General features: G+C 36.4%; 1 protein-coding gene across 2 annotated transcripts in view; it reads right to left on the bottom strand.

The window, feature by feature from the left end:
* The window catches only part of MALRD1 (MAM and LDL receptor class A domain containing 1), a 776428-nt gene that overhangs the window by 17243 nt on the left and 742403 nt on the right, over positions 1-16782 (bottom strand). The gene's annotated exons all lie outside the window — the stretch shown is intronic.

The raw sequence follows: 16782 nt of genomic DNA, 5'->3' as shown, positions 1-16782 counted from the left end.
AACATATAGTACTTTTTTAATTGGAATGAAATATTTTTCCATGTAAATTGCTGTATATGAAAACTCTCTCTAATTTCCTTATTGAATTCTCTTAGATACATAATCTCTTTGATTGAAACTGATTGCAATGTTGAAGTTAATTATCAGTCTTCATGATTTCCCTTAGCAATCACCTAGCAACTTACCGCTTTTTAAATCTTTTTAGACAATTTAAAACTTACAGCATTATATGAAAATCTGTCTAGAAAAAAATGGGCTTATTTTATTATGACTCATGAGTTTCCACAAATTTTTAAAAATATACTCTATTTTGGGGGATGCCTGGGTGGCTCAGTCAGTTAAGTGTCTGACTCTTGGTTTTTGGCTCAGGTCATGATCTCATGATTCGTGGGTTCGAGCCCTGTGTCGGGCTCTGCACTGACAGTGTGGAGCTTGCTTGGGATTCTCTGTCTCCCTCTCTCTCTGCCCCTCCCTTGCTGTCTCTCTCTCTCAAAATAAATAAATAAACATTTAAAAATATATATGTACTCTATTTTGGATTTATTAATATATACAGTTAAAGCTCTCAGATCTATGAATAAGTTTAGCTTATACTTTAAAAAACAGGAGAAAAATAAAATTGTATTTTGTTTATTCTCAAACAACCTATTTTAAAAACATAATTAGAAATTATAAGCACCCAAGCATACAAATTAGCATTTTATATAGGTTTCTTGCAAATAATCATTCCCTGTTGATGCCCAATAAATTTCCCACCATTTTTTCTTACATTACCTGTGTTTTATTCACACTAACCATGCTGTTCTCTGTCACAATTTGTGCCTTTACACAAGTTGTTCTGTCTTTGTGATGTTCTTCCTCCTTTCCATCTGGTAGATTTTAGTTCATGAATTCAGATTTGATAAATACAACACACCCTTCAATCTCTCCACCACATTACTCTCACCTCTGAAGCAACGTGAGCCTCTTTACCTGTGTTTCTCCGTTGCTGGGTAGGAAGTGACTGTATGTGCTTAATATATGCTTCTTGAAGAATTGGAATTATCTGCTTTTCTATATTCCTTCTTCACCAGAGTATAAATTATTATTTATTTTTGTATTCCCATCTTTAGCACAATGCCTACCACAAAATAGGTGCTTAATAAATGTTTGCCAACAAATACATGGATGGGTTGCTAACAGTTTATGAATTATGGGTTTCGTTTTTATAAAGATGCATATAAACTGGTCTTTTATATTCTGTTGTCATTCTGTCTTTTGATTCATTAGTTAGCTAGAAATTTTAACACAGTAAACAGATTGTTGAACTAGTAAGAGTATCCCTAAGGATGCTTTAAGGGGAAATCGTGTGAAATATGGTTTGAAAGCAGAAAAGAATCTCTCAGGAGGATAGCAAAGCGATTATTGAAGAAAAATTATGAAACTGATCCCATCCTACCCTTTAGTAAACTCTAATGAAGAAAAACATTTAGCATTCTGATTCTCCAAAGGTGCTGAATGTGTCTGCTGCATGCCGTGGTAAAGCTATAGGATTTACTAATAACACACCCCCTCACTTATCTTCTGCATCCTGTCCTTTCTCATTGAAACAGGCTCCCTCTTTCGAGGAGCAACTCTGATTTTCATACAACACTTTCATCCACTTTGATTTCTTGGACAAAGAAAACAAATGAAACAAGGTCTTCTTGCTATGTAAGATTTATAGTAAACAGGGACAGGTTGCTGTGAAGGTTTGAATCCTTCCCTGGGGACTATTTCTACCAAACAGTCACCTGTATTAATATGGCAAAATGCCTGTCTTCAGATCAAATAATTAGAACATGGGGCTGTTATGCAGTAGAGTGCACTTTATAAGTTTTACACAGATTTTATTAGACTATTTGGAGTCTGTGTCCAATGACTATAGATTTGAAATAGGATAGTTAGCAACAGCAATATATACACTTATACCATAAAGCTTGCATTGTTCAAGACTTGTATTACTCATAATTGCATATAAACTGATTTTGTTTAGTCAGTATCTTAAATGATCAGGGAATTAGTTATTTAAAGAATTACTAGATATTTAGTACAAATAGCAAATGTATTATAAATTCAAATGGAATTTCTAATTTTGTTCCTGTATAAAATATGAATATTACTTTCTTAAAAAGAGTTCATCTATACACTCATTTGGAAAAGATTTCTCTAAGAAAATAGAATGAGAGTAATAATATAAATAAAATTGTTAATCAGATTACCAATCAGATTGATAAGATTAGGTGTCAGATACCAGGTAGTGTTTTCAGAAACTTCAGGGCAAAATCTGTCATATGAATAGACATCTCAATGAAATGGTCTAGTATGAGGACAGTATTGAGAGCAGACACGATTACTCTTTCAATTAAATTCAGTTTCCTGAAATTCCCAGGCTTTTGGATGCTCAGTTTTTTCCATAAATTTTAAATGATTATACTTGTAGGTTTTTTGGTATCCTCTAATGTTTGTTATTAATATTCTAGGATTTAAGCTTCTGATTATGGACTGAATTTGTAGCCCATCATGGGCCTCATTAATGAGTCTTCCAAGGGTTACACATGTAGGCATCATTTGGTATTCCTTTATTTGCTTTCAGCTTCCACAGAATATGATACAATTCGGTCAAGCTGGATGGAAATTCTTCAGGAAAACCCAACAATGATATCCCAATGTTTAGAGTCTTCTGCAAGGATTCTAGTACAAATAAATTCTGGAGCACTAAGGCAAGTAAAATATTGCTTTGGAATATAAAATGTTCATTTGGATTCCAACACCCTATGGTAAATAGTTTGAAAGATTCAATTCAATAAAATCATTACTGAAATGAATTCCTAATTGCTACTTGTTGAATTTAGGAATATAAATATGAATAGAACAAAGATCTTGCCATCAAGAGGCTCAAAATATGTTATGAGGCATCAAACCAAAAGTCAATATGGTAAGTGAAAAACAAGGCTAAGAACAAAGCTTTGAAAGCTTAGGAGTGGTTACTTCTTTCTGTCCAAGGTGATCTGGGAAGATTCACAGAATACCACTTTTGTGATTAGCCTTTGAAAGTCTTCCCTTTTACATTTTATTTCTATGGTAAAGGAAGAAGTAAACATAGCATTTCTGGAAACTTGCCCTATATTTCTTTGACTAATAAGTTCTTGGCCATTATAGTCTGGAAAGATGGCAACTGGAATCACTCATTCTATGTCTTGGGCGTATTTAGCCCATAGAGCCTCAGTCCGAAGACTCATATATTATTGTAAACCTACAGATCCAAACCATCTGATTTTTCATCTGCCCTACATGTTATTTATGAAATTCATAGTTTGTGTTAGGCTGGGTACAGGATAAACAAATAATGCTGTCCCTGCTTTCCAGAGATTTATCTACAAATAGAATTATGAGTGAGTTCCAGACATTGTTGTTTTTAACCATCAGTTGTTGTTTGGTCAAGACCACCATACAAATAGATTTGTCAACTATCTTGTCTAATAGTTGAATTGTCATTTAGGAATTTTTTAAAATAAGCCTTAACCTGTCTCGGGGTGCCTGGGTGGTTCAGTAGGTTGAGCGTCCAACTTCGGCTCAGGTCATCTTCTCACAGCTTGTAAGTTCGAGCCCTGTGTTGGGCTTTGTGCTGACAGCTCAGGGCCTGGAGCCTGCTTCAGATTCTTTGTCTCCCTCTCTCTCTGCCCCTACCCTACTTGTACTCTCTCTCTCTCAAAAATAAATAAACAAATTTAAGCATTAACTATCTCAGGGAATTATAATACAAATATAAAGGTAGGACACCACTCAGATTGAAGACACCCTAATATGTGAAGGTGTAATACAGTTACATTACAACCAGAGAATAATCAGGGCCTAAAGAACCAAGTTCAATATTCTGTTTGAATAATGCAGTTTTGGAGATAGGAGAAAACTTTAAAATAATTTATTATTTCCCATTATGTAGAAGGTGTAACGTGGGTTATAAGAAGGAGTAATTTGTGCAATGTTAACATTTTAACCCTATAGTTATATTTTATATTAAAGGTGGGACAAAAATATATGGATGGCACTTCAAAACCATGCTTTCATGATTAGTGTTTCTTAGGAGAAGGCTCAGTACAAAAAAAAAAATAAATAAATCTAACTAGAGATAAATATATAAATAAGAGTGATAGTAAACATAATACATAGGCCCTAAATTGTGGGGGCAGCCTGTAAATGATTATAGTTTGGGCTTTTATACATAAGAAAATACAGAATATCAAAATAGTTTTCTTCCAGTTGCCCAAATCCATCTTTAGTCCTGAGTTTTTGGATCTCTGTTAGTGGTGTTACCAATCACACAGCGCCTAAGTACAATACCCTCAAATCAACTTTGACAATTGCTTTTTCCTCATCTCCTATATTAAGGCATTCATCACTGTTCAGGTTCAAGTATTCATCATCTCTCATCTAAACCTCTTGAGTATGAAGGGTTATGTCCCAAAAGATTAGATCTTTTTCTAATCTATTCTCATGCTCTGCGTTTTTTTTTTTTTTTTTTTTTTTTTTTTTTTTTAAACACAGATATGATCTTGTCATTCTTCTGCTTAAAACACTTTCCTAGCTTGTATCAGTTAAGGCCCTGCCAGGAAATAGCTGACATACTCAAATTGGGAAATTGAATATTTGATAAAGGGAAAGTTTACAAAGGTATGGCCAGGGTGTAGAGAAACAGTAAGCAATAGCACAGTAGACTGGGCCAGTCATCAGGCCTGTTATCACCGTAGGCTGGAAGGAGGAAGAAGAGAGGTACTGGAGAAGGTAGCTGCAGTTTGCATAGGGCCTTTTGACAGCCCTGTGACTTCTAGCAGCCAGCAGGAACTTCACTGCAGGAAGCAGCCAGGGTGATGAAAACCCAGCTCTTCTCTTTTTCCTCCCTCAAAGTACCTCACTTTGGCCAAACATAATGTAAATTCAGATGACAAAGAAGTCCATAAATGCAATCCCTGAAGGCCAAGTCTCCAGAGGCACCTTCTACCTTTCTCTACCCTCTTTAATGGAAAAGAGTGGAGGGGTGGACCTGAGGGGAAAGACAAAATGGCCAGCACTCAGCTCTTTTTTTTTTTTTTTTCTTAAGTGAATTGAAATCTCATAAGTAGGTATTCAAAACCCTAATCACCTCTCTATACAACATACTTTACTATCTGTAATTTATTGTTCCCCTCCCATATTCTATAGTTACATGAACCATTTTTTAAACCATGAGTTTCTACATTTTCTTTTTTTTTTGAACCCCTTTCCACGTCTCCACCTGGTTTATCTTTCAAGTCCCCATACAAATTCCATATCCCTTTTGTAGCCCTCTTCATCTATCCATCTGAATTGCGAGCTCCCTTGAATATGCTGCCTCCATGTGGTGGCTCAAGACTTGACCTGTATACCACTCACTCCACTCACGTGAGAGGAGCTCTGGCTCCAGGAAGTCTCTGGTCACAGGGTAGGAAGTGGGTTACAAGAGGAGTAGAAATGTGACAGTCTTGGGACAAATACTTTTTCCTCTAAATACTCTGTCTCTTTTCTACCATTTCAGGAAAAGAAAACAGATGAGAATTAGGGGAAAAGTATCAGGGAACAGGTGGCCTAGGCTTCTCTTTAAAATAGAGAAGAAGAGAGAGGCAGAAGAGGAGGAATCACATGTGACCCAATACCATTTTTAAGGGGAGGATTTTGTATTCATTGATTGACTCATTCATTTGTGAGAGAGCAAGGGAGACAGGCAGAGGGAGAGAAAGATAAAATCTCAAGCAGGCTCCATGCTCCCTGTGGAGAAGGGGAGGATTTTGAAACCCTGTTCTCAATTTCCCTTTTCTAGCTCAAAGCAAACACTTAGCAAGATTGGCAGGACATGGCTACAGTATACACAGGGACTGAGATTGGGGAGTTAGGTTCCTAGATCTTAACAGCAGTATTTCTTGTGGGCAAATGCACAGTGGAAAGAGAAAAGGTTTGCAAGAATTATGAAATGACCTTGATTGTTGCCCCGGGACCAGGGCAGGCTCAATAGTGACACCGTAGCTGTAAAAGCAACTGAATTCCTTGAGGCATAGGGTAAGTGGGGTTTTGATTTTTGTTAAGGATAAGTATTCATTCCTGGGCCCAAGTTAGGTCTATCCAGGGATTTCGAACTAGAAGAGCTAAACTTTCCTCCAAAGGTACACATTATCAACATGGTGTTTGTACTGGCAAAAGGTCCGGTAGACAGGATATAATATTATAGGGATAGATACGTTATTTAGGGGCCAGGGCCACTCATTCACCCATCTCAAATAATAAGAACATCTGCATCTCCCATGGGGTTACAGGCAGCTGATTCAGCTTTTGGGATCCTAATCACCTCCTTTCTTATCAGAAATACAAATACCAGCCATTCTCTTGATTATTCTTTCCTTCCATCTTACCCCCCAAATATTTTGGTTTACATTTCTATTATACTCATCACAGTTAAACATGTATTATGAGTCAGAAAGCAGGGGTATCATATATCTTGGAACTTTCTCAAGATTAGCACATCTTAATAAATGTTTGTGGAGTTGAATCATGAGGCATTCCCAAGATCGCATTCAGGTCACATTGTTTATTTTTAACTTTAATTAGTGTATTTATTAAATTAACACATTCTTTCATGAGTAACTACCACAGTGCAGCATAATAAACAGCTATATTGCCATTTTTTCCCCAGGTAAAGAAGATATCATCTAAAATAGAAAAGAAGTGGGTGTATTATGTGGCTTCAGGTAAGGTAAAAATAAATAGTCCACCATTTGTATTCTTTATACTTGATTTTTAAGTACATGTTTGATTATTACATCTACTCTTTTGATTAGTGAAACAACTCTAGAAGGCTGCCATATTTGTTACTTCCTCTAAAGTAGCAGGAGTATAAATCTGGTAGATATTGGGCCATGGGGAAAGGGATACTAGATACCTTACAGAGGCCTTTCATGATGACCCCCATATGGCCCCACATTACAGTGCCTTGTATAGAGTCCCTGCAGTCATGTTTGTAGTACTGGCCCTGCCTCATATCTCTTCCATAGTTAATTTGACCAGAAATGGAGTCTTGACCCCAAGTAGGCTAATCAGAAGATCTACCTTTGGAATATGTACTGGGGACAAAAAGATAAACATTTAGTTTCTCCACATGTCTGGACATGTAATGGGTACTGATACCTAGCTACTAGGAGAAACCATTTAGTAATAAAGACAGGGAGTAGAGGAAATATGTCATCAGAGAGAGAATCACCAAGCAGAGAAGTAAAAAGAAGCAGAGATGAGAAGCAGATAAGAATACCATTGGGTCCAGGCCTTCCCATCCCCATTCATTGCTGTCTTTGAGCCCTGGGAAATGTACATTTTTACACTAAATTCTTTGTTTTGATTAAGCTAGCTTGGGATTCTTTCTTCCCCTGCAAAGGGTCCTCACTAATATATTTGGTAGCAAGTAGCTAACAGAAGGATCACAGAATGTATAATAAAATCTAGGAAACAAATCTCTAAAAACAACTTTAAGAGGCTTATTGCTGTATGTAGCACTGAGCCTGCAGTGCTCCATCCTATATTTTTTAAAAAAATTAATAAAATTTCTTTCAAGTCATTGAAGGGTTTCTTATGCTACAGATTGTTTTTATAAAATCTAATGGAAAATCATAAGTTTTATTTAGAGAGAGTGACAAGTTTCCTACTTACATTTATTCCTGTGCAACTCAATTTGGTATTATTTTCAGGGAGAATCAACAGACTTAAAATTTGACATGCAACTTTTTTATTTAAATGTAATCAATAGACAGAAGCAGTGTTTTTGGTGATGCTCAGAAGAAATGATGGTCAATAAAGTGTCCTGTATTGGGCACCGATTATGCATACAGAGGTAGATACTGGGGACATAAAGACTGGTTAATATGGAAATAGTTAAGTAATAACACTACATGATGATGCTGTAATTGTCTTCCTGAGGACATTCTGACAGCTCAGTGACTAAACCTGAAGGAATGCCAGGATGTTTTTGCTTGGTATCCAAAATATATGGGTTTTGATAGCTCTGCCAGGCAGAAGGTGTGGAAAGCCACGTGTTTTGGGGAAAAGGTGAGACTTTAGTCAAGTGTAGGGGCTGGAAGGGGCGGGGTGGTGGAAAGTTAAACTTGGTACAGTGGTCTTTGAACACTGTCACTTGAGTTTCTCTAAGTAACTTAGAAGAGAAAAACTATGCATCTCCTCTTATATGTTTAAGCTAGCATCTAAAATCTTTATTGTAAGTTTCGTGGTTGCAAAGGATATAATTTCTGAAATATTTTAGGTGAGCTCTTTCAAATTATTGAATTTGTCTGCCATGAAATCTAAATGACAAAGTCACTCCTGCTTTCTAATCAAATAAAACTTGATTTTCAGAAAAAGACGGACTTCATTGTTCAACTCAAATAGATATGTTAAAATGTGTTCCAGAGCAATCATCTCAATTAATTGAAATTTCACATTCTAAGTGGGAAAGGAGAGAGAAAAGTAACTTGGCAAAAGATTTCTCTTCTGCTCCCCCTTTCAGTACTTCTTAACTACAATATCTTGCTACACGAATCTCTTTTTGGGAGGCTATATTCTCATGTCATGCCTCTATTTGTCTGCCCCCCCCCCCCCCCCATGTCCTCCCCTGTCCTCCCCCTTATAATTTATTTTAAAGAGATTCAGGATAGGTGTGAGGTAAAGCGACCACCTGTGAAAGAAGAAATGAGAGAGGAGAAGTGGCAGGCCGGATGTACCTTTCTCAGTCGGAAGAAAGTATGTGAAATTTGAACATCACCTAGAAACTGCTTGTGGCATGTACCTTGGAGAGAAGTATTTGAGACTTCTGGTAAGCATCCTCCAGTCAGGAGACCCCTGGTAGAGAGAACGGGATCAACTCCAGTTCTATTCTCTCTGGTTCCTTTGAGGGGCTCCTCAGCCCCACAAGTGACCTCAGGGCAGATGTGTAGTGAGCAATTCAGAAGAGCATTAACCAGACTGAGAGTACAGTCCTGAGTGATATTATTGTTAGGCAGTAATAGGGAATAAAACCTTTTGAGATTTTGGAAATAGAAGAGAAGGTACTACGATAAAGTGGACAGGGAGGTAATTCAGAGGGTCACAGACAGAGATGCTGTGGAACCTCAAGCACTGGACCTTGCCTGCCTCTTCCAGGGAGGTAGTTTAAAAACATCAAAGTGCTTGTTTTCGTTTACAGTCATTTACTTCTACTGTGTTCTATCATTCTTTGATCTTGGTCCAGTTCACATATCTTGGGCAAATTTTATAACTATATTGTCGCTTTTAATGATTAAAAGTTTTTAATGATTGAAACATAGTCCAGTCCACTTGAAAGCTGTAATATCAGATTCTAACCTCAGTTTGTGTCCTGCTCCTTTCCCATTTCACACTTGACATTTGACCATGAGACACTGCTTACAGTAAGGAAGATGATGAAGGTCATGATCTGGCTTTAAGACCCCCTATCCCTTTTCTCGAGGGTTAACTTTCTGGTGTGGACACAGAAAGAGAGGAAATGGGAGGCTGAAATATCCTTTTTTTTTTTTTTTAATGTTTATTTATTTTGTGTGAGAGAGAGATTGACCATGTGCAGGTTGGGGAGGGGCAGAGAGAATGGGAGAGCAAGAATCCCAAGCAGTCCCATGCTCAGCACTAAGCCCCACACAGGGCTCCAACTCATGAACTGGAGCCAAAATCAAGTCAGAAACTTAACCGACTAAGCCACCCAAGCACCTCTGGAATATTCTTAATATCTAGTCAACTATCAGTAGGGGGCCCCCACCCCACCCCTGCCCATTGCACAATGAGTTTATGTAGTTCTGACTTGTTTAGGTGGACTTCCCCTGTCATGGACTCCATGGTGATAGTATATGGATTATGTGTGTTTGTGTGTATGTGTGTGTTTGTGTGTGTATAAGTCAGTTTCATTTGGACCCCTTCTATCATAAATATCTATCAAATAAAAGAAAGAAAAGAAAGACAGTTGTGTCAGCCTTCAGCTCAGCCTGGCCCCTGCTTCCCTTCCAGGAGGGGCATTACCTCACCTAAACTGACAGGTACCCAAACAACCCTACAACTCCAGTTTATCTCCGTTCTCTGTGCTTTTTCAAATGGACTGAAGAAGGAAGTTCTGGGTTCTCTTCCATTCCTTTGGAGGGTCATGCATAACTGTGATACAGTATAATCTCTATTCCCATCTCCTGCCCTCTTACTGTTCCAGGATATATTATGCCACAGACCTTTTAAGGCCAACAGATGCAGAATACTCCCACATGGCTATCTATTTTCAGAACACTAAGCCAAAAATTATCTTAGTGTCTTTCTGCAAAAGGTACATGTGTCAAATACTCCTAAGAACTTTTTTTCTTCTACACTTCGCTTTAATGAGCACTAGGAAGCAAATTTTGAAGATTTTTCACCTTTGTTCTGGGCATTACCAATCTGAACTGTTGATTCTCTTGGGAGCCTCCCATCGTTTGATATTGGGTAGAGCTAGTGGTTGTATATCACTCCCTTTCTTCATAGGAAAGTGGTAAAACCTCTTACCATAAATATTGCACTACCCCAAAGACAATGACTCCAAGAATGCCTTTCTCTCTTCTTTCCAGTCCTTTCTTTATGGTAGACTAGAGAGATGAAAGATTGGGTAATGGCAGTATAAATGATTCTACTTCTTCCATTAGTAAGCCTCAGTGGGTTGTATCTGACCCCAATTATCAGTAGTCTTTGAAAGTTCTTCAAAATGTGTGTTCTGTGGACCTTTTATTTGCGGAATGTAGCCAGTTTCACTGAATTTCTTGTGACTCTTCTGTGAGAGGGGTTATTATTGTCACCTAAGAGTTCGATGTGTTCAGACAGGGTGATAAAGGCAATTATATCTAAGCTTTTCAGCTTAAATAATGAAGTTACCCTTTATTTGGGGGACCTCAAAGTTAGGTTCCAGAATATGGAAATGACGGATACTAATGTCTTACGATGTGTAAAGTCAATGTATCTAGAAAAAAAAAGTCTATGTAGAAGTGTAGGAAATGGTTGAAACATAATATGGATCTGGAGCTTGGAACAGAATTTCAGGAAGAGAAAGATGATTTGAAGCCATTAACATATAGACGGCATAAAGCCTTGGAAATGAATGACATCTCCATGGAGAATGTGTAGAAGGGGAAGGGAAGCAGATATAGAGGCAAGAGGAGCATTAATAAGGTTTGGAAAGAAGGAGAAAAGAGACCAGAAGTTGAAAAAAAAAAAAAAAAAAAAAAAAAAAAGCAGAGGAAAGGTTAAGAGAGAATGAACAAGGGCTCCTGGGTGGCTCAGTGGGTTAAGTGTCCAGCTTTGGCTCAGGTCATGATCTCACCGCTCCTGGGTTCCAGCCCCACATTGGGCTGTGTGCTGACAGCTCAGAGCCTGGAGCCAGCTTCACATTCTGTGTCTCCCTCTCTCGTGTGCCCTGCCCCGCTTGCACTCTGTGTGTGTCTCTCTCCTAAAAATAAATGTTTAAAAAAAAAGAAAAAAGAGAATGAACAAAGAAACAGATGAAGGGAACACAGAAATAGAGTTCCTTGAAGAAAGAGTATGAAGAACAAGGACAAAGGGAAAGTATAAAACTGAAGGACAGAAATGGGAAAGAAAAGGAGAAATGGCTGTCAGGCTGTGGCATAATGCCAACGGAATTTGCTTGAGAGATGTCTCCATAGCCCCAGTTATACAGGCTGTCCAACACACATCTGTAGGAGTGAAATTTAGGCTGCTTTTTGAATGTTCTCATGGGTTGTGTTAATATGAGAACTTATACATATTGTGATGTTTAATTTTATATGTCAGCCTGGCTAGTCTGTAATGCCCAATTGTTTATCCAAACACTGGTCTGGATGTTGCCATGAAGGTCTTTTTAGGTATGATTAACATTTTCAATCAGCCAAGTTTAAGTAAAGCAGATTACTTCCATAATGTGGGTGGACCTTGTTTAATCATTTGAAGACTTTAACAGCAAAGATTGAGGTTTCCAAAGAAGGAACTCTGCCTCAGGGCTACAAATTCTATATTCTACAAATATAGAAACCTATATTTGTTTCTAGTCTGATAGTTGCCTGACAGATTTTGGACTCAAGCTGGCACCATCAACTCTTACATGAATTTCCGACTTACCAGCCTGCCCTACAAGTTTCATGCTTGGCAGCCCCCATGATCACATGAGAGAATTTTTTAAGATAAATCTGTTTCATATATTAGTATTCCAAATTATATTAATACACTTAAAAGATTATTTCATAAGTATATTTTTATATAAGTATGATATAAATGAACATATCTTATAGAAATATGTTTATCTTAATATATCTTATTCTATTAAAATGTATTAATATGTTTATGTATTAATGTCCTATATTATATATGTTAATATATTAAGATATTTAAAGATGTACATATACACACACAAAGAGAAACATTACAGTACTCATCTAATTATTTCTGGAACTCTGGAGAACCCTAATATAAGTGTGCATTCTAGCACAAAGTCAGTATTTCATTTAATAGCTTTGTGTATATCTTTCTCACTAGATTACAAATTCCTTTAAGTCCAGACTGTTTCTCATTCATGTTTGTATCCATTTTGTCTGGTATATTTTAGGCACATAAGAAATTAAAGAATTAATAGATGAGTAAGATCTTCTTGATAGTAATAGATTGAAAATGTCATATCTCTTTTTTCTGATGAACACCATAATTCTGTAATAACTTCCTTAATTGATGATGTCAAGATTGGTGCCTGCTAATTACCATGATTGCAGGCTGGAGATCTGAGAAGAATTCATCAAGTAGGAGTCATACAAGTTGGCACCAACGCAAATGCAGTTATCCAGTATTCTGTGACACATTGGTGTTGCTGCAAATCTAAATCTTTGATCGCAAATTCTGGCATGCAAGAGATGATATATTTTTCTTTAATTTCTTAAAATTTCACTAAATCTAATTCTGAGTCCTTATCTTGCTCAGTTCATGGAAAAGTCAATCACTTTCATTATCGAGGTGACCTGTATCCCATATGGGTGGATAGATGGGTATTGGGTAAGAACTCCCAGGGTCCTCAGTGGCACTGTAGATTGTAAGCTCTTCTTGGTTTTTTGTTTTGTTTTGTTTTGTTTTGATTTGATTTTGAATTCAATTATGCAAAACATACAGCCTTATATTAAGTTTCAGGTATATATTATAATGAATCAAAAAGTTCTACACATTTCTCAGTGCTTATTAGGATAAGTGTACTCTTCTTCCATTTTATCTATTTCACCCATTGCCCACCCACCTCCCTGCGACAACCACCAGTTTGTTCTCTGTATGAGTCTGATTTTTTGTTTCCTTTTTCTTTGTTTTGTTTATAAAATTACACATATGAGTGAAATCATATGGTATTTGTCTTTCTCTGACAAACTTCTATCACTTAGCATTATACCCTATAGATCCATCCGTGTTGTTGCAAATGGGAAGATTTACTTCTTCCTTACAGCTGAGAAATATGCCATTGTGTGTGTGGACAGAATACTGTCCGTCTATGATGGACACTTGGGTTGCTTTCATAATTTGGCTATTGTAAATAATGCTGCAGTAAACATAAAGATGCATATACCTTTACTGGGTAAATACTCAGTAGTGGGATTACTGGATCAGATGGTAGTGCTATTTTTCATTTTTTTCGACGAACCTCCATACTGTAGAGTGGCTGCACCAACATGCATTACCACCTGCAGTGTATGAAGGTTCCTCATTCTCCTCATCCTCACCAACACTTGTTATTTTTTGTCTTTTTTTAATTTTAACTATTCTGACAGCTATAAGGTGATATCTCATTGTGATTTCCATCTGCATTTCACTTATGATTAGTGATGTTGAACATCTTTTCACGTGTCTGTTGGCCATCTGTGTCTCCTTTGGTAAAATGTCATGACCTGACACTGAGGACCTAAATGGTCAGATCCCCTGCCCATTACTAAGTAGATTGTTGTTTGGGTGTTGATTTATAGAAGTTCTTTATTTACTTGGATATTAACCCTTTATCACATATATCGTTTGCAGATATCTTCTATTCAGTAAGTTGCCTTATTTTGTCAGCTGTTTCCTTTGCAGTGCAAAAGCCTTTTTTATGGTATAGTTCCAATAGTTTAATTTTACTTTTGTTTCTCTTGCCTGAAGAGACATATCTAGAAAAATGTTTCAATGGCTGTCTTCAAGGATTACTGCCTATGTTTTCTTGTATGAATTTGTTGGTTTCAGGTGTCACATTTAGATTTTCAGTCCATTTTGAGGTTGTCTTTTTTGTTTGTTTTTGGTGTGGTCAATTTCTTTCTTTTGCATATAACTGTCCAGTTTTCCCAGCACCATTTATTGAAGAGATGTTCTTTTTCCCACTGTATCCTCTTGTCTACTTTTGTTGTAGATTAATTGACCATATAAGAATGGGTTTACTTTTGGGCTCTCTATTCTGTTGATCTATGTGTCTGTTTTTATGCCAGTAGCATACTGTTTTGATTACTACAGCTTTGTAGTTTATCTTGATATCTGGGATTGTGATACCTCCAGTTTTCTTCTGTTTTCAAGATGACTTCGGCTATTTGGGGTCTTTTGTAGCACCATATAAATTTTAGGATTATGTGTTCTAGTTCCATGAAAAATGATATTGGTATTTTGATAGTGATTGCTTTAAAACTATAGATTACTTGGGTAGTATGGACATTTTAACAGTGTTGGTTCTCCCAGTTCATGAGCTTGGAATGTCATTCCATTTGTTTCTGTGATCTTTAATTTCATTCATGAATGTGTTAAAAGAGGTTTCAGAGTAAGGATCTTTCACTTTGGTTAAGTTTATTCTTGGTATTTTATTATTTTTGGTGCAGTTATAAACAGGATTATTTTATTAATTTCCCTTTCTGCTACTTCATTATTAGTGTATAGAAATGCAGTCGATTTCCAAATGTTAAGTATGTATCTTGTAACTTTACTGAATTAATTTATCACTTCTATTAGTTTTTGGTGGAGTATTTAGGGTTTTCTATAGATAGTATCCTGTCATCTGCAAATATTGAACCTTTTACTTCTTCATTACAAATTTGGATGCCTTTTATTTCTTTTTCCTGTCTGATTGCTATGGCTAGGATTTCCAGTACTCTATTGAATAAAAGTGGTGAGAGTGGACATCCTTGTCTTATTCCTTATCTAATGGGACAAGCTCTCAGTTTTTCACCATTGAGTATGTTGTAAATTGTGGGGTTTTTTTCATATATGGCCTTTATTATGTTGGGGTATGTTCCTCTAAACCCATTTTCTTGAGTGTTTATCATGAGTCAGTGTCATGCTTTGTCAAATGGTTTTTCTGCATTTATTGAGATAATCCTATGGTTATTATTCTTTCTCTTGTTAATGTGATAGATCATATTGATTGATTTGTAAATACTGAACCGCAGTTATCTCTGGAATAAAGCCCACTGGATCATGGTAAATGCATTTTTAGAGGTATTGTTGGATTTGATTTGCTAATATTTGTTGAGGATTTTTAAACCTATGTCATCAGAGAGACTGGCCTGTAGTTTGGTTTTTTTGTAGTGCCTTTAGCTGGTCTTGTTATGAGGGTAATGCTGGCTTTGTCCAATGAATAGAAATCTTTTTTTCATCTTCTATTTTTTGGAATACTTTGAGAAGACTAGGTATTAACTTTTCATTAAATGTTTGGTAGAATTCACCTTTGAAGCCATCTGGTCCTGGACTTTTGTTTGCTGGGAATTTTTTTTTTTTTTTTTTTGATTATTGAATCAATTTATTTGGTAGTAATTGATCTGTTCAAATTTTGTATTTCTTCCTGATTCAGATTTGATGGTTACATGTTCCTAGGAATTTATCCATTTCTTCTAGGTGTCCAATTTGTTGGCATATAATTTTTCATAATTGCTATAATTCTTTGTATTTCTGTGGTTTCAGTTATTTCTCCTCTTCATTTTGCTTTTATATATTTGAGTCCTGTCTCTATTGGCAGAGTCTGGATCAAAGTATATCAGTTTTGTTAATCTTTTCAAAAAACAGTACCTGGTTTAATTGATGTGTTCTCTTGTTTTCTTGGTCTTTCACTTAGTTCTGCTGTCATCTTTATTAATTTATTCCTTCTACTGGCTTTGGGCTTTGTTTTTCTTGCTCTTTAGGTGTAAGGTTGTTGCTTATTTGAGACTTTTATTCTTGAGGTAGACCTCTGTTGCTATAAACTTCCCTTTTAGAACAGCTTTTGCTGCATCCAAAATATTTTGGCCTGTTGGGTTTTCATTTACATTTGTATCAATGTACTTGTTGATTTTTATTTGATTTATTGGTTTAGTAGCATGTTATTTAGCTTCCATGTATTTGTGTTCTTTCCAGATTTTTTTGTGATTGATTTATACATTCATACCATTGTGGTCAGAGAAGAGGCATGATATGATTTCAGTTCTTTTGAAATTGTTGGGACTTATTTTGTGGCCTAACATGTGATCTGTTCTGGAGAATGTCCCATGTGCCCTTGAAAACAATATTTGTTTTTTTGTTTTGGGATAGAATGTTCTGAATATACTTATTAGATCCATCTAGCCCAATGTGTCATTCAAAGCCACTGTTTGTATGTTGATTTTCTGTCTGGATGATCTATCCATTGATATAAATGGGGTATTAAAGTCCCCTAATATTATTTTATTATGGTAAGTTTTTTTCTTTAAT

This window comes from Panthera onca, chromosome B4, assembly GCF_046562875.1.
Source record: "Panthera onca isolate mPanOnc1 chromosome B4, mPanOnc1 haplotype 2, whole genome shotgun sequence".
Lineage (NCBI taxonomy): Eukaryota > Metazoa > Chordata > Mammalia > Carnivora > Felidae > Panthera > Panthera onca.
This window is presented reverse-complemented; position numbering and strand designations above follow the sequence as displayed.